Source organism: Argopecten irradians, chromosome 9, assembly GCF_041381155.1.
Source record: "Argopecten irradians isolate NY chromosome 9, Ai_NY, whole genome shotgun sequence".
NCBI classification, from domain to species: Eukaryota; Metazoa; Mollusca; class Bivalvia; order Pectinida; family Pectinidae; genus Argopecten; species Argopecten irradians.
Window position 1 is genome coordinate 32,008,876 of NC_091142.1, and position 14,434 is coordinate 32,023,309.

The window sequence follows — 14,434 nt, forward strand, 5'->3', positions numbered from 1 at the left end:
GTAACATTATATAATATGTAACAGTTATTAATTTTACTTATGTGTAGTGAAGACAATGGCCATGAATTCTTGTGTAGTGTACAATGTGCCAAAGGTGAAATTGTGTCCATTATCTGGTAATAAATCCAGGGAAAGTAATTATATTAATAAACTTGAGATATTCACTGGAGAGTCTTTGGACAGAAATATTTTAATTACACACTTTGTTTGCCATACTTGTATATCTTTGTTAGATAACTATAGTTTATTTAAGGACAATATTATTAAGTTATGTAACGTTACTCCACAAATTACACGCAAAGGTGATTTAAAGCGACCAGCGAAAACACCCCCTTCTGCTCTTCGCCAGTCAGTTGCTGACCAGATCAGTTCGTCAGTTGAAAAACTGAAAAGAATGACGATAAGTAGAAAGGGTATATGTTTTTCTGATCATGCCTATTCAAGCTCGTCTTCTGGTATTTCTACGTCTGATGCTGTTGATGTTTTGGATCCATCTTTATTAATAACTTCATGTTCTGATGAAAGTTTGTTCAGAAAGATAGATAATGAATTGTGTTGCTGTATGAAAGACAGTGTACTTTTAAAACACAAGGATGTGGATTCACTTTGTGAGAAACATATGTTCCATTTAATTGTACATGAAATGCAAGAAAAGTGTCCCACTCTCCTCACCGTGTTGAATAGTTCTATTAGTAAGAAGGAGAGCAGTGAACAACGGTTTGCCACCATTTCAACGATCTTTGGGATGATTATGCATAGTAGGAGCAACAAGGCCAGTGTCATCCAGAAGATCTACTCCTCTCTAGCCATCAGATATCATGCCGACAACGAGGTAGATTTGAGATGTAGTATTGTTTTTGTACACTAAGTATTTTTATATTTTTATTTTCATTGCATGCTGTTCTGATGTCATATACTGATTACATTTTTTTTTGTTGCATGTATTTTCAGGGATATGTTATTTTCCTCCAGTCAAAGAATATTCCTATTGGCTAATGACATGTTCTAAGGAGCCTGGTTCAAATTTCCAGAAAGGCAGCTTTATTTCCTCCCAGAGTTACCTACTTTTAATTTGTTTTCCTTTTGATTTCTTTTGTTTTCGTTTGTTAACCATGGTTTGTTTAGTGCTGGCAATCACTGTGTTGATTGTTACCAGGTGCAACTCCTGGGAACTATTAAAACCCATTCGGTAAACAAAATATAATTAATAGGAAAACATAATCATCATAAGTGTACAGTAGACTAAAACGGCTGTACAACACCAGATTTTTCAGATGAGTATCAGGTTTTTTGGGTTTTTTTTAATTTTTAATATTTTATGATCATGTTTGAGTTTGTAAATTACCAATGATATGTGTTCATTACAAATCTAGTGACTATATTATGGTTGAGGAAGCTATATTGTATAGTTAGATTTATATTTAAGTTAGCACCCAAATAACCTAAACAAATGAGGGATGCCTATTTTACTGATAGGAAAAGCCTATTAAGTTTCTACGTCAATTATGATACATGTAGAAGACCAGATGGTACAATAACTACATACATCTACCAATGTGCATACGATTGTCATAAGTTAAGGATAATAAAACAAAGCATCCATATCGTGTAAATATTTTAGAAGCTATGCACAATATCTTATTTCAGCTTATGTCTCGAATTATTTTGTTTGTTTGTTTGTTGTTTGTTGATTAATTAGCTATGGTCATGTAAGGACGGCCCCCCATGTACGCGATGCGTTGCGTGTATGTTGTGCGAGGTGCGTGTTTCGGGAGACTGAAAAAGTGAGGCGGTGCCAAGGAAGGCATTAGGAAAGATTAAAGTCGGTTAGGAAGAAGAGAAAAGATAAGATCCTAAATTTAGTCGCCTTTTAAGATCATGCAATAGGGGCAGCAGGTACAATTCTAACGCCCTACCTGCAGGGCAATTATGATTACAATGAACCAGCAAGTACTACTTTACCCATATACATACTCCACAAAACATTTACCTCTAGTCTTTTGATGTACATCAAAAGAGCCGTTCATTGGTACACTGTAGTTGACAGTGTGGCTTTGAAGTTGGCGTCACTCTCTGTAGTCTTCTAAGGAAGTAAGGCCTATGATTAGTCAGATTATTTCTCCTGAATTGGCTTCAGTCTTACTATGAGATAGTCCAGGAGTGGATAAAACATCAAAAATAGTATCCCCTGTATGGAGGATGACCTGGATCCCACATGTACCAAATGATATTACTAATCTAAGTTCTTTGACCCCTATATATGTATACATATATCAATTAATTGACATAGCTCAAATTTATTGCACTCAATTGCAATTTTTTGTTGTTTTGAACAAGCTGATGTTGTTGATATTTAAAAAATGTAATTGTTGTTACAGAGGGCTTCATGAGAGTTCAATAACTTGTGCCCAATCCTTGATAAAATATGTTTTAACTAAACTAGAAAGGCCTGCGGTTAACATGTAATGAAACCCTATAATTTTATGTCACAAAAATTATCATTATATTGGTGAACTTTATTTATTCAATTGTTATATAATATGGCTCAATGTTACATTTTACAGAATCTGTGCAAAAAGTTCCTAAATATGGACCACAGCAGAAATGCACACCTTGTAATACAGAGGACCAATGTCAATGGACAAGTGAAAGCCAGATTCAAGGTGAACATGATCTTCCATTAACTTAAACATATATATGTAATAATATATAGTCTGGTTGTTTTTGTGTCCAATTAATATTTTCTTCATTAACATTCACGAATATGGATGTATCTAACTGCTTTTAAAGGCACATTTTCATACCATGACAACAATATACATGTAAATGTAGTATTATTGTGTTAAACCAGTATAGGTTCATTTAACATGCTGGTATGTAATGATCTGGTCCTTAATGACAAAAAGCCTTTTAGTTATTACTTTGAAGACAATCACCTAATGAAATCTCAATTGTAAATTGAATACTACATTGATTAACTTTTACACATACATGTATTAGCATCCATTTGAATATTACATTATCATTAAGTTTAATTATTAATTAATGTAAACCTATCATTGTAATATTTCAGGCACATGAAGATTTTGTGACACTTGCTGGTGAAGCTTACTTTCTTGCCCATGTGATGAAGAAATTTCAAATGAGCTCACTAGATGATTCACCAAAACATCAGGCCATTCCTGACAATATTCACCTACTGCACAAGCAGAACAAACAAAACGTTGCCAATCGTGTGATGGAGGATATTGTGAATAACATCTTCATCCCATTTGACAGTAAATCACAGGTACATATATACATGTTCTTACACAAGACATTCTGTGTATTTATTCTGTTTTATAAATGATCCTTTGACAAAACAATACATTGCATGTCCTTTAATGACACTGGCTTCTTATCAGATCAAAATTAAACAAACTGAATATATTTCAACCTGTCATCACCTTCTGGAATTTACAAGGGTACAAATATAACATACCTGCATTTCCTCTTTTCCAATTGACAGAATACACTAGCTAAATTGCCCTTAATTCACCTGACAAAACGTATATATACGTTGTAACTTATTCATATTGAAAAATCATCTAATGGTATATTGATTATATATGTAGACCTTTATACCATTGCAAACCTTGAGTTTTATCTGTATTTCCTTCATTTTAACAGGAAAAGTCGACATGCTTATTGAACATGGAAATGGGCACTTGGCGTGGACAAACGGAAACTTCTGTTATTAATAATAAAGTGAAAGTTAAAGTAGCCATCGGTGATACCAGTGTTGTCCTGAAAATTCCAAAGGACACAGTGCAGAAAGGTTGTTCAGTCAAACTATCAGGCACTTGAAGATCAAAGAACAACCATCACAGTCTCTCAAAAGCACTGCAGATGAACTCCAAGACTATGTTGTCAATTTTTTACAATTGTACTTCATCATCATACAACTTCAGGATGCTATTCATGAAGGTGATGTTGTCCGTACGAATGTACTTTTAAAACAGATGATTCCATTTTTCTATTCGCACTCTTCTTTATCAAAATATTTTGTCGAGTGCATTGACTTTATTCTTAAAACTGAATTTGTTTTGCCTCCACATTATGCAATGAGGGTGAGAGCAGCATCGTTTGTTAATGTACGTGATGGTCGAGGACAAAACAAGGCTGCAGACATGCACAAGGAGAATGAGGTGAAACTGCTGAAGGACCTGATTAAAGGACTGGGAGCCAACAAGACTGAGCAGTCTTAAGTAGCCATTTCCAAAGCTACACCAGTTGTCTCTTCAGTTGTTGACAATTTTGATTCTATGCTGGACCTGAAAATTGTTAAGTCCTCACATCAGAAAAGGTCGTCGAAAGATGATATCCTGGCCATTATAAACATTCTCCAGAAAGAGGGATTGTGGGACACATCCAGGGTACGGAGTCTACAGGGATTTCAGCATATGAGGAGGTCTCCATTTTCCCTCCTTGACAACAGCCTACTGAATCGTGATATAGAGAGAACTATACAGAGGCTTTAACGTGACCTTCCATACATCGATGAGGAAGAGGAGGAAAATGACACTTGAAATATTATTGGATGAATTGATACGCACAGTTTCTTTATATATGTGTTTTAAACTTTTTATTCAAAGAGTCTTCATCACCAAGTGTCTTTATAATACGAGATGTGACCTGAACTTTCATCTATTTTGGTTTGTTTAGTTTTACGTCCTATTAACAGTCAGGGTCATGTAAGGAGGTGCCAAGTTTGATTGCGGAGGAAGAATGGAGAACCCAGAGAAAAAACACTGACCAGCAGCCAGTACCTGGAACATTTTATTTTTACCTGAACTTTTATCAAAAGAGTCTCCATAACCAAGTGTCTGTATGATACGAGACTGTGATGTTGTACTTTTATAATGTGCCCCACATGGCATTCTAATTCGCGACCCTTTGATGAAGAGCTTGAGTTATGTCGGGACATCTTAACCACTCGGCCACCACGAGTTGTACTTTTATAATGTGTCATGCCCGTCATGGCATTCAAACTCGCGACCCCTAGATGAAGAGCTTGTGCTAATATGTCAGGACATCTTAACCATTCAGTCACCACGTACCCCTCAAGAAACTTCTCTAAAGAACGTTAATCTAAAGAGTCTTCATCACCTAGTGTCTATTTCATATGAGATGTGACATACTTCATCTAAAGAGTCTTCATCACCAAGTGTCTATATAACATGAGATATTACAGGAACTTATATCTAAAGTCTTCATCACTAAGTGTTTTTAATGAGATGTGACATGAACTTTAATCTAAAGAGTCTTCATCACCAAGTGTTTATATAATGAGATGGGACATGGACTTTAATCTAAAGAGTCTTCATCACCAAGTGTTTATATACTGAGATGGGACATGAACTTAAATCTAAAGAGTCTTTATCTTAAAGTGTCTATTTGATATGAGATGTGACCTGAACTTTTACCTAAAGAGTCTTCATCACCTAGTGTCTATTGGATATGAGATGTGACATACTTCATCTAAAGAGTCTTCATCACCAAGTGTCTATATAATGTTACATGAACTTTCATCTAGTCTCCATCAACAAGTGTCTATTTGATTGAGATGTTACATGACTTTTTATCTAAAGAGTTTTCATCGCCAAGTGCCTATATGATATTAGATGCAACATGAACTTTCATCTTAATCTGTTACATGAACTTTCACCTAGTCTCCATCAACAAGTGTCTATTTGATTCAGATGTTACATGACTTTTTATCTAAAGAGTTTTCATCGCCAAGTGCCTATATGATATTAGATGCAACATGAACTTTCATCTTAAGTCTTCACCACCAAGTGCTTATATAATATGAGATGTTAAATGAACTTTTATCTAAAGTCTTCATCACTAAGTTTTTATATGATATAAGATGTGACCTGAACTTTCATCTAAAGTCTTCATCACCAAGTGTCTATATAATGAGATGACAAATAATTACATGAACTTTCATCAAAAGCCTTCATCACTCAGTGTCTATATATAATATGAAATGTGACCTGAACTTTCATCTAAAGTCTTCATCACCAAGTGTCTATATAATATGAGATGACAAATAATTACATGAACTTTCATCAAAAGTCTTCATCACCCAGTGTCTATATATAATATGAAATGTGACCTGAACTTTTATCAAAAGTCTTCATCACCAAGTGTCTATTTGATTTGAGATGTTACATGAACTTTCAGCTACACATAAAGACTTCATCACCAAATGTCTATTTTGATATTAGATGCGAACCTGAACTTTTATCTTAAGTCTTCATCACCAAGTGTCTATATATAATATGAAATGTGACCTGAACTTTTATCTAAAGTCTTCATCACCAAGTGTCTATATAATATAAGATGACAAATAATTACATGAACTTTCTTCATCACCTAGTGTCCATGTAATATGAGTTTTAACATGAACTTTTATCGAAGAAGTCTTGTCAAAAACAGTATGACTTGAACTTACAATCACCTTCTGAGCTGGGTCTTTAATCATCTTCAGTGTCTTACATATTTTTACTTAAATATCAAAATATGATGCTCTAAATGTCTCTTTACATAATCCTGAAACTTTTCAAATTTCATGATTTCACCAATTTCTATGCAATCCTCCTGAAAGCCTATAGTGCAGTAAGATGTGATTTGATGTTCACTCATATGTGTTATACTGGTACCTCCAAGTAACGTGTTTTATAAGAGATGTATTTTAGATGTACCATGTAAGTCATCATCACCTTAAATGTATTAAACAGTATTCATCATTTGCCAGGAACTTGATTCTTGGAAATCTTCATCATCATTTTCCAGATGAATTTTACATTATTTTTTTTTCTAGTGTGTAAATAGTGTCTATAGAATAGCAATTGATAATTTAATATAAAAGTAAGAATTGGTAAACATTAAGTGAATTTACTCTCAAGTAGTAGACAAATTACAAAGTTATGTAAACAGCAGTATTTTTTATTAATTTTGAAAAAGGTGTACAGATGTATGTAGGGAAATAATTAAGTGCATCATAAAGTTATGTTAGGTAATCACAGATATATAAGATCTGGAGCTTACATTACAATGTGTTGTTTAAACATTATGGACACACAATGTGTCTTATAGATCAGGGATTACAATGTGTCATATAAATCAGGATTACGATGTGTCTTATAGATCAGGGATTACAATGTGTTTTACAGAGCAGGATAACAATGTGTCTTATAGATCAGGGATTACAATGTGCCTTATATAACAGGATTACTGATTACGATGTGTCTTATAGAGCAGGATTACGATATGTCTTATAAATCAGGGATAACAATGTGTCTTACAGATCAGGGATTACAATGTGTCATATATATCAGGATTACGATATGTCTTATAGATCAGGGATTAAATTGTGTCTTATAGATCAGGGATTACAATGTGCCTTATAGATCAGGGATTACAATGTGCCTTATAGATCATTGATTACAATGTGCCTTATAGATCAGGGATTACAATGTGCCTTATAGATCAGGGATTACAATGTGCCTTATAGATCATTGATTACAATGTGCCTTATAGATCAGGGATTACAATGTGCCTTATAGATCAGGGATTACAATGTGTCTTATAGATCATTGATTACAATGTGCCTTATAGATCAGGGATTACAATGTGCCTTATAGATCAGGGATTACAATGTGCCTTATAGATCAGGGATTACAATGTGCCTTATATAACAGGATTATGATGTGTCTTATAGATCATTGATTACAATGTGCCTTATAGATCAGGGATTACAATGTGCCTTATATAATAGGATTACGATGTGTCTTATATATCAGGATTACGATGTGTCTTATAAATCAGGAATAACAATGTGTCTTACAGATCAGGATTGTAATGTGTCTTTATAGATCAGGGATTACTATGTGTCTTATAAAGCAGGATATAAATGTGTCTTATAGATCAGGGATTACAATGTGTCTATCAGAAATACGATGTGTCTTATAGATCAGGGATTACTGTGTGTCTTATAGATTGGTTCTCCCTAAAGTACTTTGTTCTTCCTAGAGTCTCACTTGACACCACCTCACTTTTGGCCAATGGTTGAGCGCTCGCCCCTGTGAGGAAGGCTCTGGGTTCTGTCCCCTGACCGAGACACACCAAAGTCTATAAAAGTGGTAGTTTCTGCTCCTGCTTAGCGCTCTGCATAACGCTCTCCGCGGAGTGGGGAACAGACTGGTTTGTCGCCGTTGTCAGTATAATGTGACCGGGTGGGGTGTGTGTCCTGGTGTCTTCGGCGGCATGCTTCAGTGATTTAGCAACTATAAAAGGGCAACAGTTCCACTATACAAGAAGACACAACACGGACAAATATACCGCAGTCTCCATAACAAAACACGAACCTCGCGCACAACATACACGAACACACTGCATACATGGGAGGCCTTACATGACCATAGCTGTTAATAGGACGTTAATTAATCAAACAAACAAAGGATTACAATGTATCTTATAGATCAGGGGTCGGTTGTAGTTGGACAGAGAATAGAAAATGTCTTGCATGTATAAATATTTGATCAAGGATTAAAATGAGTCTTATAGATTATGGAAAAACATATGAGATGAATACATATGTGTTCTATATCACAGACAATGTTTCTGGCAGAACAGTGACTTATAATGCAAGTAGTCTTAAAGATTATGGACAATGTGTCTGTTAGAACATAAATGGATATACATGCATTGGTGTATGAAAGATCAGTGACTATAAAATGCCTTACAGAAGATCAGCCTCAAAAAGCAATATGTCTTATAGATCATAGTCATAGAACATGTCTGATAGAACTAGGACTTAAAAATTCTTACATAACAAGGACCTAACTACAATGTGTCTTACGAAAAGAGCAGATTGATATGAATATAAAATATATCTTACTGGAATTAGTATATTACATGAATGTATAATGTCGCTTTTTAAAACCCTTATATAAAAGTGAGTTAGTTTATGCTCACCCTCCTGCCTTAGCGCGGATTCAGCCATACATGGAGTGGAAACGACTGTATACGCCCGATTGTCAGTATAAAAATTGTTGACCGGTTGTTGTGGAGTGGATGCTTTGGTGTCTTCGTGCGGCAAGTAGCTTACAGTGGAGAAAGCACTATACAAAATGGGCCTAAAGACAAGAGCACGATAGCGCGACGAAAGATAATTTACCGTGCAGGGTCTCCAGGAGACACCACTCTCGCCAGCAACATTACACGCAACCCACCGCATACAGATGTAGGCACGTTACTGACATTACTCCATGCGTCTGTTACTAGAAGATCAAATAATCAAACAAAAATTTTAAAACCCTATCCAGACAGGAGTTATGCTCTTACAAATCAGAAGTTATGCATAGTCCATATGTTAACACTTTCTACTGCACTCAACAATGATTGGCGGCAGTTGGAACAACATTCATCCATTGGACCTTCAAATGTGGTTGTCTGGAAACCGAAATATTTAACAAGCTGAAGTCTAAGACAACTGTCAACATTATTACAGAACTTAACCATTTCTGCAGTCATCCCGGTTCGGTTTTTAGCAATGTCATTTTTATTATGGTACATAATGGCTGTGGCCTTTTGACCTGCCCTTCCAGCTCTAACTATTTCCTGCAAGTATTTCTCAAGTGATGTTGGAGGTCTACCGTGTATGTGCGTTTTCATGTCTGCAGTGTATTCTGTGTGGTATTGTGCAAATATTCTTCCTTCTGGTGTTTTGTTCGAAATAGGAGCATACTGTAATTCACCAAGAGTGGAGTTCAAATACTGGTAGTAGTACCCAAGAGCTTCTAAATTTTCAACATAAACTATAGTGACAGGAAAGGCTAGTAGTTTGGATTTTAATTCACAGGATAGCGGATCAATCAGTTCGTCAAATTTGTCAGTTTTTCTGGAGTTTGGGAGTCGTGGCTTTACTTCTATGTATATGTTTGATCTATCTGGGTTCATTGTCACAGTCGCATGGTCTTGATACTGAAGGGTTTTTGCCAAATGGAAGATGGGGATGCTGTTGCAGTAACAGCTAGATGAGGAGAACTGTCGAATAAGCAGGTCAAATCTCCTAACTTCTTGAACATTGGCCGAAATTCTTCACCCCTGTAAATGAACATGTTTGTTTAAATAATGCTTAGAAATAGTAATACATTTATTGATAAGAAAAGATATTTATTTTTTCTTTAATTACAAAGACATTAAGTAGTGTTCGAGATGCAAAAAGACATGAAGGCGGAGGAAGGCAGTCCTAGACTTATCATTCAAAATTACATGTGTCTTTATATATAGTGCTTGTCTTATGCAAAATCTAGTGCACATGTATTGTATATTACAATATCTATATGTGTACATGTACCGGTAAATAAATATCCATAAACATAACTAATGATTGATTTAAAATCAATGTATTTGGTGTTGTTTATATGTAGCGGTCTTGTGCTATATCCTCTTTCATTTGAAACACAATATCATGTCGTGATTCACATGTGAAAGACCCGGATCAAAGTTAATGTAAAATGGATACAAATGTTGATATTATGAGCATCACACAGCTTAATTCATGGGGCGTTTACTTTATCAGCAGTACAGCATTCATCTAGCTTAGTGTTTGGAGGTCCCATGTTCGAATCCCAGTCCAGCAATTTCATAATTCCATAGCTAGGCTTTAGTGCCCAACCTGTTAATAGAGTACGAAGTATATGGCAAAGATGTAATTCTGACAGTGTGGACAAAAGATTGTTGAATTTTCAAGGCGATCTGTCACTTTGTCAAGACACAAGACACAGGGCCATGTATAGTCTCTATATGAAAAAAATATTTTTGTTATTTCTGGCTATTTTTTCATATAGAGACTATACATGGCCCTGTGCACAAGACGAACAAATAAAATTACATGTTAAGGACGGTCACGGAGTACGAAATATATATATATCCTACCATTCTGCAATCGTGTGCACTTCATCCACAACAACACAGCACACCCTTTGTACAATTTCGTCCTAAGTAATCTGTAATTTTTCTATTTTCTCTGCGGAATCTTGTGCTATCGGTCTGGCTCTTGACCATATCGAAGAACACCGCATTGAAAAGGCAATTATCTGTTCCGACTCTCTTTCGGTTCTTCAGGCTTTGAAATCAAGAAACCCTAGAAACACATTAATCCAAAATCTTTTGATCCGAACATTTCGATTGTCTTCTAATACTCAAATTACTTATCTCTGGATTCCTAGTCATGTGGGTATAAAGGGGAATGAACAGGCTGATAAAGCAGCTAAGACTGCTCTTCGCCTAGCACAAACAGATTTGAAACTACCATACACCGACATCAAACCTTCAATTCACTCAGCCATCAAACACCATTGGCAACAAAGGTGGTCACAAACAACAAACTGTTTAAAATTCAACCTACACTTAATCCTAAACTGTCCAGTCGGAGAGACCGCAGAGAGGAAGTTGTTCTCTCTCGGCTCCGAACTGGACACACATTTTACACATTCCTATCTATTGAGAGGGGAGGATCCTCCCACATGCCATGCATGTGATTCTCCTCTCACAGTGGAGCATATTTTAGTGCACTGTATTGATTTTAAGCACATACGAGATAAGCACTACGATGTCTCCGACATGTACACTTTGTTTCATGCCGTGAGACATAATCGTATTTTAATTATCTCAGAGAAATCGGTATTTTAGATAAAATATGAACGTTTTTCTCATCATATCATCGTATCAACTCAACATTTCATCGTTTCATCAACATTTTGCATGAGTTTTCTCGTGTGTTTTAGCCAAAACTATTTTATCGCATGCAAACCTTTTTTTTTATCAAATAAACGTTTACAATCTGTGTTTTATTTAATCCTTACTTGCCTTTTCTTACCCTGATTTTTTATCCTGATAATAATGCATGACTTGTAGTTTGGCTCTAAATGACCTTAGTTGTCGATGGGCCGTAAAACTCAAACAAACAAACAAATTGTTGAGGATAGATTCAGGATGTGAATAAATTGTGTTGTAACGTCCTTTGGCCAAATCTTTAAAGTCGGTATCTGTCATTGTCAAGTCATATTGTCAACCTCACTCTCTTCGTCACTTGCACACTCTTTTCTCTCAAAAGTCTTAGCAGATGAACCCGAAAGATAGCATGCCGGAATACCCTTGCTTCGTAATGATATAACTTTGTCCTGGATAATACTATTTAAGGGACAAATAATGATAACTATCCCTGGTAACGGTAAATTGTGTTGTCTCTGGAAAAACCAAGGGAGCAGTTGGAAAATTATGCTCTTTCCATAGCCTGTAGGCAGAACGCTAACCACATCCTACGCGTTATACAATTCCTTCAATGACTGAAGTTGTTTATCTTTCAAAGTGTGCCCAAAACCTATCGCTTGCTTCGCAAAGCTAACACATGTATCAAAGTCGGCCATGACAGTTTACACTGCCGGCGATGTACACAAGAGAACCCTCCACCGGAAAGAATTTTTGGACAAAATTTGGCTGTATTACTCCGCCTTCTACTCCCGAGATATTTTCTCGTTTACGGAAAGTGCCGAAGGTTCCCGATAGCATATTGCATTTTGTGACCGATCGGTCGACAAGATGGCCGACAGGCGGCCATCTTGGATTTTGATAGTTAAAGTTTGTTACCGCTAATTCTCAGAAAGCGCTAAAGGGATCTTTCTCAAATTTCTTTTGTAGCCCCCCCCCCCCCCCTAGGGCCCTTGTTGCGCATATTGCATTTTGTAACTGATAGGTCAACAAGATGGCGGCACACGGCCGCCATCTTGGATTTCATTGTTGAAGTTTGTAACCACTATTTCTTAGAAAGTACTATAGGGATCTGTCTCAAATTTTAAATGTAGTGTGTTTGAAGAAGTTTGAAAAGCAGGGAAAAGATCCCTCCTTCCTTTGTCAGACATAGATCATTCTTTGGTGGGCGCCAAGATCCCTCTGGGATCTCTTGTAGTATTGAAACTGTATAATTAATGATGGAACCTACTAGGAACCATCATGAACATGTATACAGGTTGCACCTGTCGTTCATAACATAACTTGCTGTCTGCGTGTTTCCCTGTATACATGTAAGGTCAACATGAACTGGCCGTTTAAAATTTAAATATAGTAGGGGTGAGCGAAAATATATACAGTAAAAAGAAAATTCTCAATATCAAGATAAGATATTACTGCATTAATCAAATTATTGAACTTCTTCGTAATTTTTATACTTACATTGACAAGTTGATTATTAAAACAATACGGGGGTCGGAGATCCTGAAATGACGTGGGTATTTAGTACAATCTATGAGTCCCATCTTCCAGTGATAATACGACATCATCATTTGACACGAGTTTAGTGACGTCATAATCACCAGAAGGTGGGACTAATCAACGTCGTTTTAGGATCTTGAAACTTTGTTTGTATGACGGTAAAAGGCGACTAAATTTAGGATCTTATCTTTTCGTTTCTTCCTAATTGACTATATCTTTCCTAGTGACTCACTATTGGCCTTACATTGAGCGTTCGCCCCTGTGAGGAAGGCTGTGGGTACTGTCCCCTGGCCGAGACACACCAAAGTCTATATAAGTGGTAGTTTCTGCTTAACGCTCAGAAAACGGAGAGTGGGACGACTGGTTCGCCCGTTGTCAGTATAATGTGACCGGATTGGGTGTGTTGCTTGGTGTGTTCGGCGGCATGCTCCATTGATATAGCACTAAAACAAGAGGCCCAAAGGGCCTTAACGGTCATCTGACTACCTTGGCAATAGTAACATTAATTATATATGGTGTCATTTTGTCAGGACCATGTCAGGATCATTTTCAATTTCTTTCAACAAATTTTATTTCAAACAAGAGGCCCAAGGGCCTTAACATATAGGAAATTAATTAGATATAGTGTCATGGTAGCCATCTTCAATTTGTGATCAACCAGAGATGTAACAATACTTTGTCGGGCCCATGTCAGGATCATTTCATGCAAGTTTCAGCCAAATCGCACCGGAAGAACTTGAGAAGAAGTTCGAAATATGTTTTCAAGATGGCGGCTGTGGCTGCCATCTTGGATTTCGGATCAACCCGAAAAATAACAACACTTTGTAAGGACCATATCAGGATCATTTCATGCAAGCTTCAGTCAAATCGCACCGGTAGAACTTGAGAAGAAGTTCAAAATGTGTTTTCAAGATGGCGGCTGTGGCGGCCATCTTGGGTTTCGGATCAACCTAAAAAATAACAACACTTTGTCAGGACCATGTCAGGATCATTTCATGCAAGTTTCAGTCAAATCGCACCGGTAGAACTTGAGAAGAAGTTCAAAATGTGTTTTCAAGATGGCGGCTGTGGCGGCCATCTTGGGTTTCGTATCAACCTAAAAAATAACAAC

At 36.4% G+C, this 14,434-nt stretch overlaps 1 pseudogene; it reads right to left on the reverse strand.

Annotated features, from left to right (window-relative positions):
* Positions 1–9,362: 9,362 nt before the first annotated feature.
* Positions 9,363–10,136, reverse strand: LOC138330936 (recQ-like DNA helicase BLM; annotated as a pseudogene).
* Positions 10,137–14,434: the final 4,298 nt, after the last annotated feature.